This window comes from Triticum aestivum, chromosome 2B, assembly GCF_018294505.1.
Source record: "Triticum aestivum cultivar Chinese Spring chromosome 2B, IWGSC CS RefSeq v2.1, whole genome shotgun sequence".
Taxonomy (NCBI): domain Eukaryota; kingdom Viridiplantae; phylum Streptophyta; class Magnoliopsida; order Poales; family Poaceae; genus Triticum; species Triticum aestivum.
The window spans coordinates 318,742,555-318,760,379 of NC_057798.1; positions in this window are offsets into that span (position 1 = coordinate 318,742,555).

Below are 17,825 nucleotides of genomic sequence, written 5' to 3' on the forward strand. Positions count from 1 at the left end.
GAAAAATGGGAGGCAGGATAACCAAGTGGTAGGTAGCGCAACCATAGCGATAGAGTGAATAACTAGCAAAGCAAAGATAGAAGTGATATCGAGGGTATGGTCATCTTGCCTGCAAAGTTCTCAGAGTTGTCGAAAGCTTGATCCTCATTAGCGTACTCAACAGGTTCCTCGTTCACATACTCGTCTCCCGGCTCTAACCAAGGCAAGAACACAATCAATGGAAAACAATCAATCACGATGCAATGCACAAGCAATATGATGCAACACATGGCATGATATGCAAGATATGATATGCAATGCATAAGCATTCTCTGGAAGGGAAAGAATGATCAAGGCATCAACTTGGCAAACCAAGTATGCCGCTGGAAAGATGAGGTGATTTTGGTTGAAATTGATATAAGGATCACCGGAAACGGATGCACGGTTTGCAAACTGCTCAAAATAGCAACATAACAACTTGTGTGCAAGGTTTAAATATGCTACAACACCCAAACATGAAAACTAAGTACATGGCAGTGAAGTACATGTGAAGCTCTACAAAACATTAACAATGAGATACTGCTATAACTCACTGGAACAGGTTCAAACAAGCATGGCAAAAGTGCAAAAGATATCAGCTTCACAGACTTGGTGAAAACACTAACATGGCATAAACAGCATCAGGTAGCAATGTTTAGAGCTAGCAAACAACATTCTACAGGAACATAACATAGAAAAAAAAGCATGGCATGCTTCTACTAAATGCACTTAACAAAATTCCCTTACTAAACATGAGCAAAAGGACACATAAAATATGGTTACACCCATGCAAACATAGCAAGATTTATAACCAGGTTCAGACTTAGTGAAATTTAATGGCGTGGCAGAAACAGATTCATGTTGGCATGTTAACAAGCTTGATTAACTCCCTACATAGCATATCATGGCATGAAATAACCCTAGCATGGAGTAGACATGAAAATGAAGCTAACCATGTGCAGAACCACCACATAGCATATTTGCAGGAATATACACATAAAAGACAAAACAACAACATGATGTAAAATGACATGTTCATGAACTTTCTCAAATGCAGAAACAAATGCCACCACTGGATTGGTGGGATTTTTCTACCCTAAAAACATATATAATATGTTGGGGTTGCTGTAGAAAAACCATCACAAGTGCAATAAGTTAAAACCTGCCCTAAATGGAATATGATAGAAATGGCGGTTTCCTTATTTGGAAATGTCCAAAAATTGACTTTGTCAGATGTTGGGTTCTGGCAGACGCTTAAGGTTCTTACTCTAGGGTGCGCACGAAGATCTTTCCCCTACTGATCTACGTCTGATCGTCTCGCGAGATCTAAGCTAAAACGATGAACTACACAAGGGACACAAGATTTATACTGGTTCGGGCCACCGTTGTGGTGTAATACCATATTCCAGTGTGTGGTGTGGTGGATTGCCTCAGGGGCTGATGATGAACAGTACAAGGGAAGAACAGCCTCGCGAGAGGTGTTCTTGAGCTGGTGCGATGAACTGCTTGGGGGAGTTCGATCGCCTCTCTCTCTGACTAGGGCTCTATCTCCCGACTAGGGCTCTATCTGATGCTTCTACGGTGGTGGCTAGCTCTATTTATAATGGCCCTGGTCCTCTTCCCAAATATTGAGCGGGAAGGGCGCCAACAACGGCCATTTCGAAGGGGAACATATACTACAAGTTATCCTGACTAAAGTTGGTCTTTGGCTGCCAAAGGCACTGGCGATGACGCTGTCTTGGGCTCCACGGTGACCTCCATCCTGCCGCTCTGCTGGTCTTGGTCTCGTTGCACTGAAATGGCAACCTTTGCCTGATGCCTCGGTACTCCACGCATGTGCTTGCCCCCTTTGCACCAAAGAGGAAACAGGGACACTGCATAGGCCGGCGCCCGCCTAGCGCCTCCCTGGTTTCGATCGTCATGGCTTGCGTCACGAGCACCTCGCGAGGTACCCTGCCTTGATCTCTCCGCCTCCTCGCGAGCCTGCCTGGCTGTAACGCCCCGGATCCGATGCGCCAGGTGTCTGCCAGTTATTCGCCGTCGTTGCCATGTCATTTGATTGCGTGTTGCATTTTGCCATGTCATCATGTGCGTTTCATTTTGCATACGTGTTCGTCTCATGCATCCGAGCCTTTTCCCCGTTGTCCGTTTTGCGATCCGGCACTCCTATGTCCTCCGGCGTTCCCCTTTTGTCTCCTGTTGTGTGCGGGTGTTAAACGTTCTTGGAATGGACCGAGGCTTGCCAAGTGGCCTTGGTATACCATCGGTAGACCGCCTGTCAAGTTCCGTGCCATTTGGAGTCTGTTTGATACTCCAACGGTTAACCGGGTAACCGTATAAGCCCCTCTCTCTTTGCAGCCCAACACCCCCTCCAAACTGGCCCAAAACCCATCTAACTCCCTCCATGCTCTCAGTCGTTTGATCACGATCGTGTGGGCGAAAACCGCTCCTCATTTGGACTCTCCTAGCTCCCTCTACCTATAAAATATGCCCTCTCCCTCGAAATTCCGGATCATTCTCCCCTAACCCTAGTTGATTCGTCCCCGCCGCCACCGGACACGTCCGGCCGCAGCCGGACACGTCTGGGTCGCCCCGCCGCCGCCACGTGGTGCGCCGCCATTCACTGAGCCCCGTGCCCACTTCCCCGCGCCACCGCGGCCCGCGGAGCCCATCCGGGGCCCGCGGGCCCGCTCCGCGCCCGCCGCCGCCCGGCTGCGCCGCCGCCCAGCCCGTCCGCCGCCGCCAGGCGCCACCGTGCTGCCCGCGCCGGTCGCCGCCTCCGCCGCCCGTGCCTCGTCCCCGCCGCCTCGTCCGGCACCGGCCCGCGCCGCCGGCCCCCTCAGCCGCCGCCGTCCGGTGCCTCCAGCGCCCCGAGCCGGCGAGCTCCTCCGTCCGGCCACCGGATCCGGCGCCCCTCGCCGCCCCGCGCCCCGGATCCGGCCGGCCCCATCTCCGGCGCCCTCTTCTTCCTCCCCAGCCGCCTCTACCGCAACTCCGGCGGAGCTCCGGCGATCCTCGGGATCCGCGCCCCAGATCCAGATCCAGCCCTAAGGTTGACCCCCGAAATTTTCCCCAAGTCCCCGAAATTTTGCACATTATCATGCCATGTTTGACCTGTTGTATCTCTGCATCCGTAGCTCCGTTTCATGCATGTAATATGTCAAATTGTTTGTCTCGACGAGTACAGCATTTCATTCCATTGCATCATATTCATTTGAGGTCACATAGATGCCTGAATCATCGTTGTAAGAGTGCTTCATAATGTTTTCTGCTGTCTGTTAACAGAACGAGCTCTTTTGTCATTTTCCCATGATTGATGTGTGCATCCTATGAGGTTGATGTCTACATGTGTTTTGATCTATGCCATGTCTTATTTAGAGAGGTGCTTACCATGTATTTTTGTGATCAATGTGGTGACTAGCACAAGCATGCAAACTAGGCATCGTGATGTTGCTGATTTTAGTCCCTGTTCTGCTGTTATTTTGATGCCATGTGAACATGTTGCTACAGAGATATCCATGCATATTTTGAGATACTTCAGTAAGGGTGTTTTGAACATATGATTATTGTATATCCAGTCATGCCCTTGGTTGTAATTATGGAGTAGTCTAGCATGTCATTTTTGTGCTCTACATTTGCTTCAAAATGTTTCCTGGCAGATTGTTTACATGTTATTCAATTTGGCCAAGGTTGTTGTAGTTGATCCTTGCATGCTATGGACTTGTTCTTGCCTTGGTTGGTTACATAAACATGTCTTCTTGATGATGCTATGCTTATATTGTCATGCAATGACTTGTGGTGAGTGAATCGAGCTTGTTAAGTAGGGTACATGATGTTGCTGTTTTGCTAGGCTGAATCTGTTATTTCGTGATGCTATATAAACATGTTGCTACTAATCATTCTATGCATAATCTGGTGATGTTCTATAAACATGTTTTGATATACATGTCATCCTCTAATCATACATGCCCCTGGTTGCATTTATAGCTTGCTGTAGATTGTTCATATCTTGCTCCAAAGTTGCTTCATAATGTTGTTGTCAGCCTGTTAACATTAAGTTCAATTGTTGCCATGTGTTTTCCTAGTGTTCCATGTACCCTATGAACTTGCTATTGCCATGATTAGCTTCACAAACATGTCTTCTTACTGTTGGGTGCCCTGCCATGCCAGGTTTTGCTCTGTAGTGAGTGGTACAAGCTCATAAACATGCCTTCATAATTCTGTTTCTGCCATGTTTGAATCTGTATTATAACTTGCTATGTTTACGTGGGTGCCATCATATTTTCTGATCCTTTTTGTCTTATGGTCAGTAAGGGACATTTGATCTATGAATTTAGTAGATTCATGCCATGCTTTTGTTTGCCATGATAAGTTCCTGTAACATGTTGTTTGATAGCTCTAAACATTGCAACCTGATATTATTTTCTGCAAAGCCTGAATTGTAATAACTTGCAATCTTACCATGTGTGTTTGAGCATGTTCTAGTGATTTCTGGACATAGCTCAGTGTTCATGTTTTGTAATGCTTTACCAGTACATCATGCCCATGTATTTTTTTTCATTTTGGGGTGCTGTAGCATATTGCTTTGATGCTTGCAAGATGCCTAGTTGCTGTTTTGGACAGCTTGTCCTTTAAACTTGTATAGTGTGTGTGTGTTGAACCGTTGCTCCGTTTTGAGTGTGCTCTATATGAAACTTGCTTAGAATTGCATGTAGTTTCATATTATCATGTTCCATACTTGTTTTGAGGTGTTTGCTTGATGTTTGGGTGCATTTTGCATCAATGCCATGTTCAACTTGTTTTGCTCATATCTTCTAGGCCGTAGCTCCGAACTAAATGAACTTTATATGTAACTTGACTAGAATCTCATGTAGATCATTTTTGTGCATCTTAACTTGCTGTTTAACAACTTGACCTTAAGGTTTATTCAGATCTGGACCAATTTCGAAATTTGCATATGAGGACTTACCGGAATTGTTATATGTTGTTCCCGGCCTCATTTAAACTTGCCTTGATGTGTTGCTCTTGTTTGCATCATCTCTTGCCATGAGTAGCCTCATCTAGATTGGTCATGCATCATGCTTGTTGTGCATCATGTCATGTTCATGTGTGGTGTGTTTACCATGTTGTGTGCTTCTTCTTGTTAGTTCCTGTTTCGTTGCGATCGTGAGGATTCGTTCGTCTACGCTTGGTTCGGCTTCATCCGTTCGTCTTCTTCATGGACTCGTTCTTCTTCCTTGTAGGATTTCAGGCAAGATGACCGCTACCCTAGATCTCACTACTATCATTGCTATGCTAGTTGTTTCGTTCTATCGCTATGCTGCGCTACCTATTACCTGTTTATTAAGCCATCCCAAATTACCATGAACCTCTAACCTTTGACACCTTTCCCATGCAAACCGTTGCTTGGCTATGTTACCGCTTTGCTCAGCCCTCTTATAGCGATGCTAGTTGCAGGTGAAGTTGAAGATTTCTCCATGGTGGACGGGATTTTGGTTGGGATATCACAATATCTCTTATATTATTAATGCATCTATATACTTGGTAAAGGGTGGAAGACTCGGCCTTTTGCCTGGTGTTTTGTTCCACTCTTGCTGCCCTAGTTTCCGTCATACTGGTGTTATGTTCCCGGATTTTGCGTTCCTTACGCGGTCGGGTGATTTATGGGACCCCCTTGACAGTTCGCTTTGAATAAAACTCCTCCAGCAAGGCCCAACCTTGGTTTTACCATTTGCCTCACCACCACCTATACCTTTCCCTTGGGTCGGCCAACCCGAGGGTCATCTTTATTTTAGTCCCCCCCCGGGCCAGTGCTTGTCTAAGTGTTGGTCTGAACTGAGCTGCCTACCGGGCCACCTCGGGGCAACTTGAGGGTTGGTTTTACTCGTAGCTAGTCTCATCCGGTGTTGCCCTGAGAACGAGATATGTGCAGCTCTTATCGGGATTTGTCAGCGCATAGGGCAGCTTTGCTGGTCTTGTTTTACCATTGTCAAAATGTCTTGTAAACCAGGATTCCGAGTCTGATCGGATCTTCCTGGGAGAAGGTCTATTCCTTCGTTGATCGCGAGAGCTTGTCATGGGCTAAGTTGCGACACCCCTGCAGGGTATAATCTTTCGTAAGTATGAATTTCATCAGTCAGATGCCTTTTCCAAGATCGATTTCAAATCATTTCATTGTTGGCCCAACCTCTTCGCTTTCCATTCTACCGTAGTATCTCAGTATTTCGGTGGTGTTTCTCGTTGTCTTTCTCAGCTTTGAAGACCGAAGAAGAGTTCCTCTTAAACCTTGTCCGTCCTCCCGAAGTTTCATGGTTCTAGCTTCATGTTATCATCCTCTCGAATTATTTCAGTTTGCCAATTATTCCTTTTCTCACCATCCAGAGTATGTCAGAAGTTGTTTCCCGTTTCTTTTCACCGGAGGCCATCGTTCCAGAAGAATTCTTCACCCTCGTCATTCCAGTTATCGTCCTCTAATTATCCCGGTGCTTCGTTCAAGTGTTCTTTAATCAGCTCTTGATCTATTTGTTCTTTTGCATCTAAATCCCCTCAAGCAGATATGTTCTTCTAATTCTTCCCAGTGATTAAGTCTCTTTCATCAGTCATTTTCGAATTCTAACAGTGGTTCGTTCAAGATTCTTTTTCCTTGTTTATCATATTAATTCATTCGTTCTTTCAATCCTACCGGTGGTTCATGAAGACTTTCTCAAGTTTTGGGCTATCTCTTCTCAATCCTTTTCAAGAGGAATAAGTAGTATGCAAAATCCATTGCTTGTCATCAATTTAATTTGATGAAGGATAAGCATACAATAAATCTTATTCTTATTTCATCCAAGCAATCAATCCCTTTCTTCAGAGTTTGTTCTTGAGGAATAAATTCTAGTTTCAAGTGTCTTCTTCTTTTCTTTTTCGGAGTTCAATTTCCTCGGTCATTTCGTCGGAACCTCCATCTAAATCACTGCAAGGCTCATCTTATTCTTTTCATCTTTCATTCTATCTCATCATTCTTTTTGTCAACGGAGTTTTTCATGGTGGTTCTTCATGATTTAATAATTCTTCAAGTGTTCATCAAGATTCTTGTCGGTGGAGTTCAAGTATCTTTTCTTCTCGCGTCCTGAAGTGCAATTAATCCTCTGTATTCTTTTGAAGTGGAGTTTTGCATTTCTTCGTTCTTCTCAGATATTCAAATCCGTTCAACCCTTCCTTCTAAGTTCTTTTCATTCCATTCTTTCAATTCTACCGGAGGCATTGCGTTGGTCATCTTGTCAAGTGCCATCTCTTTGGGTTAAGCTCATATTCTATTCCTCCATGTTTCAGTCGGTGTGCTGCCTAAATCCTTTCAATCTTATTCGTTTCTTATCTCGTTCTAACCGGAGTGCTTTCATAGTCTATCTAATTCCATGAGTTTTCGATTCTTGTCATTCTCGTTGTTCCTCTCTTCCTCTCGAGTGCTCTCGATTCTTTGCTTATTCTCGAGTTCTTGTTTCACCTCATCCCTTTTCTCTTCCATCTCGGTCCTAAGATCTCGGGACGAGATCTCTTGTTAGTGGAGGAGTGTTGTAACGCCTCGGATCCAATGCGCCAGGTGTTTGTCAGTTATTCACCGTCGTTGCCATGTCATTTGATTGCGTGTTGCATTTTGCCATGTCATCATGTGCATTTCATTTTGCATACGTGTTCGTCTCATGCATCCGAGCCTTTTCCCCGTTGTCCGTTTTGCGATCCGGCACTCCTATGTCCTCCGGCGTTCCCCTTTTGTCTCTTGTTGTGTGCGGGTGTTAAACGTTCTCGGAATGAACCGAGGCTTGCCAAGTGGCCTTGGTATACCATCGGTAGACCGCCTGTCAAGTTTCGTGCCATTTGGAGTCCGTTTGATACTCCAATGGTTAACCGGGTAACCGTATAAGCCCCTCTCTCTTTGCAGCCCAACACCCCCTCCAAACTGGCCCAAAACCCATCTAACTCCCCTCCATGCTCTCGGTCATTCGATCACGATCGTGTGGGCGAAAACCGCTCCTCATTTGGACTCTCCTAGCTCCCTCTACCTATAAATATGCCCTCTCCCCCGAAATTCCGGATCATTTTCCCCCTAACCCTAGCTGATTCGTCCCCGCCGCCACCGGACACGTCCGGCCGCAGCCGGACACGTCCGGGTCACCCAGCCACCGCCACGTGGTGTGCCGCCATTCGACGAGCCCCGCGCCCACTTCCCCGTGCCGCCGCGGCCCGCGGAGCCCATCCGGGGCCCGCGCGGGCCCGCTCCGCGCCCGCCGCCGCCCAGCCCGTCCGCCGCCGCCAGGCGCCGCCGCGCTGCCCGCGCCGGTCGCCGCCTCCGCCGCCCGTGCCTCGTCCCTGCCGCCTCGTCCGGCACCGGCCCGCGCCGCCGGCCCCCTCAAGCCGCCGCCCCCGGCCGCCTCCGCCGCCGTCCGGCGCCTCCAGCACCCCGAACCGGCGAGCTCCTCCGTCCGGCCACCGAATCCGGCGCCCCTCGCCGCCCCGCGCCCCAGATCCGGCCGGCCCAATCTCCGGCGCCCTCTTCTTCCTCCCTGGCCGCCTCTACCGCAACTCCGGCGGAGCTCCGGCGATCCTCGGCATCCGCGCCCCGGATCCAGATCCAGCCCTAAGGTTGACCCCCGAAATTTTCCAAGTCCCTGAAATTTTGCACATTATCATGCCATGTTTGACTTGTTGTATTTCTGCATCCGTAGCTCCGTTTCGTGCATGTAATATGTCAAATTGTTCGCCTCGACGAGTACATAATTTCATTCCATTTCATCATATTCATTTGAGGTCACATAGATGCCTGAATCATCGTTGTAAGAGTGCTTCATAATGTTTTCTGCTGTCTGTTAATAGAATGAGCTCTTTTGTCATTTTTGCCATGATTGATGTGTGCATCCTATGAGGTTGATGTCTACATGTGTTTTGATCTATGCCATGTCTTCTTTACAGAGGTGCTTACCATGTATTTTTGTGATCAATGTGGTGACTAGCACAAGCATGCAAACTAGGCATCCTGATGTTGCTGATTTTAGTCCCTGTTCTGCTGTTATTTTGATGCCATGTAAACATGTTGCTACAGAGATATCCATGCATATTTTGAGATACTTCAGTAAGGGTGTTTTGAACATATGATTATTGTCTATACATTCATGCCCTTGGTTGTAATTATGGACTAGTCTAGCATGTCATTTTCGTGCTCTACTTTTGCTTCAAAATGTTTCCTGGCAGATTGTTTACATGTTATTCAATTTGGCCAAGGTTGTTGTAGTTGATCCTTGCATGCTATGGACTTGTTCTTGCCTTGGTTGGTTACATAAACATGTCTTCTTGATGATGATATGCTTATATTGTCATGCAATGACTTGTGGTGAGTGAATCTAGCTTGTTAAGTAGGACACATGATGTTGCTGTTTTGCTAGGCTGAATCTGTTATTTCGTGATGCTATATAAACATGTTGCTACTAATCATTCTATGCATAATCTGGTGATGTTCTATAAACATGTTTTGATCTACATGTCATCCTCTAACCATACATGCCCCTGGTTGCATTTATAGCTTACTGTAGATTGTTCATATCTTGCTCCAAAGTTGCTTCATAATGTTGCTGTCAGCCTGTTAACATTAAGTTCAGTTGTTGCCATGTGTTTTCCTAGTGTTCCATGTACCCTATGAACTTGATATTTCCATGCTTAGCTTCACAAACATGTCTTCTTATTGTTGGGTGCCTTGCCATGCCATCTTTTTCTCTGTAGTGAGTGGTACAAGCTCATAAACATGCCTTCATAATTCTGTTTCTGCCATGTTTGAATCTATATTATAACTTGCTATGTTTACGTGGGTGCCATCATATTTTCTGATCGTTTTTGGCTTATGGTCAGTAAGGGACTTTTGATCTATGCATTTAGTAGATTCATTCCATGCCTTTGTTTGCCATGATAAGTTCCTGTAACATGTTGTTTGATAGCTCTAAACATTGCAACCTGATGTTATTTTCTGCAAAGCCTGAATTGTAATAACTTGCAATCTTACCATGTGTGTTTGAGCATGTTCTAGTGATTTCTGGAGATAGCTCAGTGTTCATGTTTTGTAATGCTTTACCAGTACATCATGCCCATATCTTTTTTTTCATTTTGGGGTGCTGTAGCATATTGCTTTGATGCTTGCAAGATGCCTAGTTGCTGTTTTGGACAGCTTGTCCTTTAAACTTGTATAGTGTGTGTATGTTGAACCGTTGCTCCGTTTTGAGTGTGCTCTATATGAAACTTGCTTAGAATTGCATGTAGTTTCATATTATCATGTTGCATCCTAGTCTTGAGGTGTTTGCTTGATGTTTGGGTGCATTTTGCATCAATGCCATGTTCAACTTGTTTTGCTCATATCTTCTAGGCCGTAGCTCCGAACTAAATGAACTTTATATGTAACTTGACTAGAATCTCGTGTAGATCATCTTTGTGCATCTTAACTTGCTGTTTAACAACTTGAACATAAGGTTTATTCAGATCAGGACCAATTTCGAAATTTGCATATGAGAACTTACCGGAATTGTTATATGTTGTTCCCGACCTCATTTAAACTTGCCTTGATGTGTTGCTCTTGTTTGCATCATCTCTTGCCATGAGTAGCCTCATCTAGATTGGTCATGCATCATGCTTGTTGTGCATCATGTCATGTTCATGTGTGGTGTGTTTACCATGTTGTGTGCTTCTTCTTGTTAGTTCCTGTTTCATTGCGATCGTGAGGATTCGTTCGTCTACGCTTGGTTCGGCTTCATCTGTTCGTCTTCTTCATGGACTCGTTCTTCTTCCTTGCGGGAATTCAGGCAAGATGACCGCTACCCTGGATCTCACTACTATTATTGCTATGCTAGTTGTTTCGTTCTATCGCTATGCTGCGCTACCTATTACCTTTTTATCAAGCCATCCCAAATTGCTATGAACCTCTAACCTTTGACACATTTCCCATGCAAACCGTTGCTTGGCTATGTTACTGCTTTGCTCAGCCCTCTTATAGTGTTGCTAGTTGCAGGTGAAGTTGAAGACTTCTTCATGGTGGACAGGATTTTTGTTGGGATATCACAATATCTCTTATATTATTAATGCATCTATATACTTGGTAAAGGGTGGAAGACTCGGCCTTTTGCCTGGTGTTTTGTTCCACTCTTGCCGCCCTAGTTTCTGTCATACGGGTGTTATGTTCCCGGATTTTGCATTCCTTACGCGGTCGGGTGATTTATGGGACCCCCTTGACAGTTCGCTTTGAATAAAACTCCTCCAGCAAGGCCCAACCTTGGTTTTACCATTTGCCTCACCACCACCTATACCTTTCCCTTGGGTCGGCCAACCCGAGGGTCATCTTTATTTTAGCCCCCCCGGGCCAGTGCTTGTCTAAGTGTTGGTCCGAACTGAGCTGCCTGCGGGGCCACCTCGGGGCAACTTGAGGGTTGGTTTTACTCGTAGCTAGTCTCATCCGGTGTTGCCCTGAGAACGAGATATGTGCAGCTCCTATCGGGATTTGTCGGCGCATCGGGCGGCTTTGCTGGTCTTGTTTTACCATTGTCGAAATGTCTTGTAAACCGGGATTCCAAGTCTGATCGGATCTTCCTGGGAGAAGGTCTATTCCTTCGTTGATCGCGAGAGCTTGTCATGGGATAAGTTGGGACACCCCTGCAGGGTATAATCTTTAGAAAGCCGTGCCTGCGGTTATAGGCAGATGGGAATTTGTTAATGTCCGGTTGTAGATAACTTGACACCAGATCCGAATTAAAATGCATCAACCGTGTGTGTAGCCGTGATGGTCTCTTTTTGGCGGAGTCCGGGAAGTGAACATGGTTTCTTGGGTTATGTTTGACGTAAGTAGGAGTTCAGGATCACTTCTTGATCATTACTAGTTTCACGACCGTTCCTTTTGTTCTCTTCTCGCTCTTATTTGCGTATGTTAGCCACCATATATGCTTAGTCGCTGCTGCAGCCTCACCACTTTACCCCTTCCTTTCCCTTTAAGCTTTGCTAGTCTTGATACCCATGGTAATGGGATTGCTGAGTCCTCGTGGCTCACAGATTACTACAACAACAGTTGCAGGTACATGTTTCGTGATGATCATGACGCAAGAGCGATGCTTGCTTGCGTTGAGTTCTTCTTCTGCTTCTTCTTCGATCAGGGGATAGGTTCCAGGTCGGCAGCCTGGGCTAGCAGGGTGGATGTCGTTTGAGTTTCTGTTTGTGTTTCATCCGTAGTTGGATGATGCTCTATGTATTGTGATATTGTATTCGTGTGGCATTGTATGCCTTATGTATGTATCCCCATCTATTATGTAATGTTGATGTAATGATATCCACCTTGCAAAAGCGTTTCAATATGCGGGTCTATCCTTGGTGGGACCTTCGAGTTCCTTTTGGATAGGGTCGCATATTGGGCGTGACACTGGCGAGGCCGTTCCTGAGGAAGTCTTGTGTCGTCCACCCCGTGAGGCTTGGCCCCTCGCGAGGGTCTTGAGTCTTGTGCTGATGAAGATGGGCCGTACTAGGCCACCACTTGAGCCACGCCGCAGGCCGTAGGCAGGCAAGTCTGGGGACCCCTGTTCCCAGAACGCCGACAGTAGCCCCCGGGCCCAAGGCGCGCTCGGACTTGGCTTAGCAGAGAAGCGAAGGGGCAAGTGCGGAGCGCCGCAGGCCCCATCAGCCTGCGGCCTTAGGCGCCGCATGGCGGTTGATTGGACGTGGGCGCCTCTTCTTCCCCATGCTCCCCCATTATGCGCCTAGCTAGGCTGCCACGAGGCTTGTACACAGTTATCCTCCCTTCACAGCATGCGCACTTCTTGTTCCCTTTTCCTCCTCGAGCCTCTGCTTCCGCCTCCAATCCATCTCGAGTTCTTCCCCCATCCCATTGCCATGGCACCAACGAAAAAGGATAAGGGGAAGAAACCTGCGCCTTCGACCAGCGAGCCACCGGCGGCTGCTCCCGCTGTCGACAAGTCTCTCATACTCAACCTGGAAGCCCTGGAGAAGGTTTGCTCCGCGCTTGCCTCCAGCTTCAATGAGTGCAGGAAGACGACGGTCTGGCCCGTGTCCCACGCCTCCTTCGAAAGGATCATCACGGAGGTCCGATTCTTTGTCGATGCCTTGTGAGCAGGCCTGGTTCCCCCCTTTTCCGCCTTCTTCAATGTGGTGCTTTCCCATTACCATATCCACATGATGCATCCTGGCCCCCAATCCATTGCTCTGCTTGCTGTCTTCTCCTTCATTTGCGAGGCCATGGTGTGGATTCCTCCTTCAATTGCCCTTCTGCGCCACTTCTTCTCTCTGCGCTTGTCTGACCCTTCCCGGTGTTCAGGATGCATGAGCTTCTAGGCTGTGCCGGAGACGGCCGCCTCGGGGATCGATTTTGGCCTCCCACCTTCTGCGAGCGGGTTTCGGGAGCGGTGGTTGTATATGGACGTTGGGGTGCCCAGCCCCCTGCTCACGCACCCGACACTGCCTGCTATTCCCAATCCTGGTTGGGGTCACGAGGACCTTACGAGCCCCCAGCTTGCCTTCACCTGGCATCACTTCGAGAGGCTGAGGGAGCTCGGGGTGATGGCGCCCCGGGTGGTGAAGGAGTTCCTCCAGTGTCGCATCGCTCCTCTCCAGCGCCATTCCCGCCTAATGTGGGCTTACTCCCGTCGTCAGGACCGTATGAGGCTCCAGGAAGGGGATCTCGCGCCCGAGACGCTGAAGAAGGTGATGCAGGTCCTGGCTGGCGACACCTCTCCTGGCAGCATTCGTCATGGAGGCACCAGTTGTATATTTGCACAAATAGGCTCGACTTCATGAGGCAGATGCCCCGCTTCGATGAATGGGGGATGCGCCTGGCTGGTCTCGTGGGGCCTCGCGAGAACCCGGTTGCTGTGGTCCTTCCCCCAGCCGCCCGCACCGACCTTGCCTCAGGAGTTGCTGCAGGGAGGCAAGTATTGGCAGGAGCTGGGGGGCCTGATGTCGAGGTGCTGATGTCGCGTGGGGCTCCCGAAGCGTCATCCCCCGGAGCTTACGGAACCCCTTGCGAGGTGGTGGCTCACGAGGGTGCGCGACCTGCCCCTCCCGAGGCCAAAGCCCCCGAGGCCTCGGAAAGCCACCAAGAGGTGGCACTTGATCGCTCCCCTTAGGCTGGTGCCCTTGATGTAGGCCGTCCTGATGCTTAGGCTCCTATGTCGTGCGCCGGCCCTCACGTCGCGAGCTTGGGCCGGTTCCGCATAGATTTTCAAGGCCCTTCGCGAGAGGAAGGAGGCTTCCAGTGGTGATGATCGCCTGTACCACCCATTGAAGCACAGGAACTACTTCACCATGGACGAGTAAGTCCCTCCTTCTTATAGTTCCTTATTTGCCACTCCCTTTGCTGACCGCGGCCTTTCAGGATCCCCTCTAACGAGCCTGCGGGGCCTGCTGAGGAGCCTCTTCCTCAGGTTGCTCCTCCGTCACCAACCTTAATTGCCCCGAGCCTGCGTGCCGCCCTTGGTGCAAGCTTGGCTGGAGAGGCAGGCCGGCCTGCGGCGCGCCTTAATCCTATCGGCGTGCCGCTCTTCCCTCGTGAGCTCTCCTTAGGCACATCCAGTTTGCCCCGAGCTCCTCCACTGATCATAGGCGGCGAGTGGCTAAAGTCGATCTTCGGGTCCTCAGTGGGAGGTGGGTTGACGCCTGGCTAGGTCCCTTGCGTGGCCCGCCCGGCAATCGCAGGGGCGCCAGCCCCCAGCCCTCTGCCGAGAGGGGGCAAACCACTCCAAGGCCCTCCGCCAGCATCGATGGCGGAGGATGGTGTTGACGATGTACTTGGGCGTGCACGGGAGTGCGGCACTGTCCGCCAAGAGTTCCTCCAGAGGGCAGCCGTGTTGGGGAACGTAGCAGAAATTCAAAATTTTCCTACGTGTCACCAAGATCTATCTATGGAGAAACTAGCAACGAGGGAAGGAGAGTGCATCTACATACCCTTGTAGATCGCTAAGCGGAAGCGTTCAAGAGAACGGGGTTGAAGGAGTCGTACTCGTCGTGATCCAAATCACCGGAGATCCTAGTGCCGAACGGACGGCACCTCCGCGTTCAACACACGTACAGCCCGGTGACGTCTCCCATGCCTTGATCCAGCAAGGAGAGAGGGAGAGGTTGAGGAAGACTCCATCCAGCAGTAGCACAACGGCGTGGTGGTGATGGAGGAGCGTGGTAGTCCAGCAGGGCTTCGCCAAGCACCGCGGGATATGAGGAGGAGTAAGAGAGGTAGGGCTGCGCCAACGGGGAGAGGTTCTCATCTGTCTGGCAGCCCCAAAACCTCAAGTATATATAGGGGGGAAGGGGGCTGCGCCCCCTTTAGGGTTTCCCACCCCAAGGGGTGCGGCCAGCCCTAGATCCCATCTAGGGGGGGCAGCCAAGGGGGGAGGAGTGCCTCCCAAGTCAAGTGGAGGCCTCCCCCTTTAGGGTTTTCCCCTTCCCATGCGCATGGGCCTTGGGGGGGCTGGTGCCCCTGGCCCATTAAGGCTAGGGCGCCCCCTTACAGCCCATGCTACTGTATTGGACGTGGTGGAACAATTTACGGACCTCCAGACCCCTCCGGAATCCTCCGGAACCTTCTGGAAGCTTCCCGGTACAATACCGAAAAAACCCGAACTTTTTCCGGAAACCCGAACAACAACTTTCCATATATAAATCTTTACCTCCGGACCATTCCGGAACTCCTCGTGACGTCCGGGATCTCATCCGGGACTCCGAACAACATTCGGTAACCACATACAAACTTCCTTTATAACCCTAGCGTCATCGAACCTTAAGTGTGTAGACCCTACGGGTTCGGGAGACATGTAGACATGACCGAGACGTTCTCCGGTCAATAACCAATAGCGGGATCTGGATACCCATGTTGGCTCCCACATGTTCCACGATGATCTCATCGGATGAACCACGATGTCAAGGACTCAATTGATCCTGTATACAATTCCCTTTGTCTAGCGGTATTGTACTTGCCCGAGATTCGATCGTCGGTATCCCGATACCTTGTTCAATCTCGTTACCGGCAAGTCTCTTTACTCGTTCCGTAACACATCATCCCATGATCAACCCCTTGGTCACATTGTGCACATTATGATGATGTCCTACCGAGTGGGCCCAGAGATACCTCTCCGTTTACACGGAGTGACAAATCCCAGTCTCGATTCGTGCCAACCCAACAGACACTTTTGGAGATACCTGTAATGCACCTTTATAGCCACCCAGTTACGTTGTGACGTTTGGTACACCCAAAGCATTCCTACGGTATCCGGGAGTTGCACAATCTCATGGTCTAAGGAAAAGATACTTGACATTATAAAAGCTTTAGCATACGAACTACACGATCTTTGTGCTAGGCTTAGGATTGGGTCTTGTCCATCACATCATTCTCCTAATGATGTGATCCCGTTATCAATGACATCCAATGTCCATAGCCAGGAAACCATGGCTATCTGTTGATCACAACGAGCTAGTCAACTATAGGCTCAATAGGGACATATTGTGGTCTATGTATTCACACGTGTATTACGATTTCCGGATAATACAGTTATAGCATGAATAAAAGACTATTATCATGAACAAAGAAATATAATAATAACACTTTTATTATTGCCTCTAGGGCATATTTCTAACAAGCCGATGCAGTGAGCCAGCTCGGCGCAGAGCTGGCGGTCGAAGACGCGCGTCTCGAAGCTGAAGGCTTGAGGCTGGTCGAGAAGCGGCGCAAGCTAAAGGTGGCTGTTGGTCTCGCGCGCCACCAGCATGATCCCGAAAACGCCAAGGCCGAGGCATCCCTGGCGTCCTCTCGGGAGGCCTGCTCCCGGGCCCTTGAGGAGGCTCAGGAGGCAGATAGGCAACGCGAAGCTATGGAGGAGCATAGGTGGGAGCTCCAAGACTGGTGCAACTCCCTGGAGCAGCAGGTGGAGCTCCGCCGAACTGCCCTTGCGTTGCTGAAAGGGGGGCCCTCTGAAGAGGAGGAGCTCCGGAGGCGCGAGGAAGCGTTGACGCTGGAGACTGCCGAGCGCAACCTCGATCTGGAGCGGTTGAAGACGAGGGAACGCCAGGTCACCCAGGCAGAGAATGACGTTGGTGCGCGGGAGGCCCGGATCTAGGAGGAGATCGACCGTCGCGTGGCGGAGGCTCGCGCTGGCCTTGAGTGCGAGTATGAAGAGCGGCTGGAGTTGGTCAAGGCTGAAGCCGCGGGCAGGACTGTTGCTCTCAGGACTAGGTTGACTGAAGCCACACTGCGAGCTGAGGCCACTATTGCCGCACTAAGCTCGGCGCAGGCGAAGCTGGCCTCCTCCCGCGCCGAACTGCTCCTTCTTCAACGGTGGGTTGATGATGCCGAGGCCGTCGCGCAGTGGAATGCGGACGAGATCAGCCAGTGGCAGACGTTGGAACACATGCACGGCCCCATGCTCCGGACACTTAGGGAAAGGGCTAACGCGGCCTTGGGTAACATCTGCGAGGCTGTTGCCGAGGAGCCGCATGTGACCAACTACGCCCGCAATCTCCAGTTCTTCACTGATGTGGTGATGCATCTGGAGAACCACTCTGAGAGGTCCCACCAGCTGGTGGAGGAACGGAGCTGTGTCCTGCTCGCGCGGGCATTCTCCCGCATCTTCAGCCATCTTCAGAATATCGACCCCCTCTTTGACTTCGATGCCGCCATCGCCCCGGTGCCTGAGGCCGTCCGCGGTGACCTAGCGCGATGGGTAGAGGACAATGTAGATGCGCTTGTCCGGGCCTTCACCTCTGATGATGATGGGGTGATCGTTGCTGCTAACGAAGGCGACGTGGTG